This window comes from Crocodylus porosus, unplaced genomic scaffold, assembly GCF_001723895.1.
Source record: "Crocodylus porosus isolate Cpor-Errol unplaced genomic scaffold, CroPor_comp1, whole genome shotgun sequence".
NCBI lineage: Eukaryota > Metazoa > Chordata > Crocodylia > Crocodylidae > Crocodylus > Crocodylus porosus.
In genome coordinates this window covers 7841554-7843935 of record NW_017728950.1, presented here as the reverse complement: position 1 = coordinate 7843935, position 2382 = coordinate 7841554, and the positions used below count along the sequence as shown (strand labels likewise).

The 2382-nt window shown below is 50.8% G+C and overlaps 1 protein-coding gene across 5 annotated transcripts in view; it reads right to left on the bottom strand.

The window, feature by feature from the left end:
• The window catches only part of SYK (spleen associated tyrosine kinase), an 87788-nt gene that overhangs the window by 47754 nt on the left and 37652 nt on the right, over nt 1-2382 (bottom strand). The gene's annotated exons all lie outside the window — the stretch shown is intronic.

Genomic DNA, 2382 nt, shown 5'->3' with positions numbered 1-2382 from the left:
TAGGTGTGCAGGATTTGAGACAATACAGTCTCCCTGTGCCTTTTACTTGAGCTCAAATAAACTCTGTCTGCTTCTCCCCCAGTGTGTTTATTTGGCGCGATGCACACCGGGCAACAAACCCAACTGTTGCCTCCCTCGGGCACCTTGTGCCGGCAACACAGGGACATGAGGGACATGTCCTGTCTGTCAACGTCAACTGCTAGCTGGCAAACAGCATGTAACCCAAACTTTCCTCATTGCATCTGCCAGTGAAGTCATTGGGCAAACAGCACAAATGGGTAGGATTCCCACCACTGGTAACCCTGAATTGACCCTCACTGAAGCAGGACTTAACAGCAGAACATGCACAAAGAACTGGTGGGAGCATCTACAAGTACTATTAGAGCAGGGGTGGGCAAAATATGGCTTGCAGGCTGGATCTGGCCCACCAGGCTATTCTATTTGGCCTGGAGGGCCCCTAAAAAATTTAGAAAATTAATAGTTATCTGCCCCTGGCTGCCTATCAAAGATGACAGGAGCCAGAGGCAGGAATAAGCAGCCACAGCAGCAAAGTTAGATTGGCTCTGCCGCATGCGCAGCCCCTTCCCTCCCATTCCCAGACAGAAGCCTGTGCCTAGCAGAGGCTTCTGGCCTGGGACCCTGGGGCTGTTCCAGTCTTCCTCTGTCAGAGGGAAATTCAGATAAGAAGCAGGGGGCAGGGAGGCATGGGAGGACTGCAAGTGATTGACTCAGTCCTCAGGGCCGGGCCGGGCTGGGTCCTGCAGTTCTGGCACTGCAGCCAGGAACCATGTGCCACGCAGTGCAGGTGGCGGGTGGGGAATAGGGAAATGGCTGCAGAAGGCAAGAGGAAGGGGCAGCAAGAGCCTGTGGAGTGAAACAACAGCTGGGTGGGAGTTTGGGGCCTGTGCCAGTAGTTTGGGTGCCAGTTTGGGGTGGCAGGAGCACAGGGCTTGGGCCGAGAGGGGCTCTATAGACCTGGGCCAGCTCCCCCCTCTACCCGCTGGTGCAGCCCAGCTCAGCTCCAAAGAACCCCTGCTAGCCTGTGCCCCATGGTCCTGCTGCCCACCCTGGGCCCCCGCCAGCACTGGCCACTGCACAGCAGCACAAACCCTATATTCACCCACACCCCACACATCCACCCACATACTTCCCCACTCCACATACACACATGCCCATGCCTATCCACCCCCCACATGCCATGCCCTCCCTGACACCCCACACACCCATACCCACCCACTTGTACCTTCCCACAATATACAAGCATAAGACTTCATTTTAAGCTATTATACTATCACCTCTATGTACACTACACAAACACATGTAAATCAGGACAAAAATATTTGTTGTAGTTCATGTTTGATTTGTAGAATTTGGTATTTTTCTGGTTCCAAGCTGGCATACCCCCTGCTGAAAGGAGTACTTCTGGGGGACAAGGGGAGGGAATTCTGGTGGCAAAGGTCAGGGGTTAGGAGGCAGGACTTCTGGTCCCAAGATGGCAACCAGGGGGGTGGGACATCTGACAAGGGGCAGAGCTACCTTTGAGGCCCTTGATGGCTTACCGAAACTCGGTAAGTGGCCCTTCACCCAAAATAATTGTTTGTCTCTGTATAGTGTAATGCAATAAATGCCAGCACAGTTCACACTGGAGTTTATGGCTCCCAGGCACAGCATCTACACATGTGCCTGAGACTGTAGCACCTTAACCTGGGATGGAGCAGCCCCAGGCTGGCAGCAGGCTTGGGGGGTCAGCCCTGGGCTTTGTGTCATGAGGTCAGGCAGTGGAGGGGGTGGCTGGGGCATGAGAGTGCACAAAGAGTGGAGCCATGTGGCTAGACAGCAGGCATGAGTCTGCCTGTTGGGCTGACCAGATGCAATTTACTCCCAGGTCAGCATTTACACGTGCATTTATGCTCTCACCTGCCATTCCTTCATAATAAGAGAAGCCCTTTCAAAGTCTTCTTTCCTAATTATCTTCATACTTAGTAACTGTAAAAACATTCTATATTTGATGATCCCAAACTTCCTACAAGATTCTCCAGAAGGACAATAGGTGTCCAGAAGGACACTTGGACCCTTTTATTGGATGCTTATTCAAGTTGTACATAGAAAGTAAATATCGGAGGTTGAAGACTAGCAGACTTAGGAGAACAGGCCCTAGCAATCACTGCAGAAGATTATGAAGAAGCACAAGATAACTTTAGTTATCTTTTTATTTTAAGGAAAAGCCAGAATGATTCTTGTCTACTGTGAGAGAGTGCTTATGCTAAGCAAGGCCTAGCATTAAAGAAAATGCACTAAAACTCCCAGAATGCTTCAAGGAGGTTGAGGAGTCAGCGATTGACATTCTGGTAATCACTTTCTGACCCTTAGATGAAAATACTG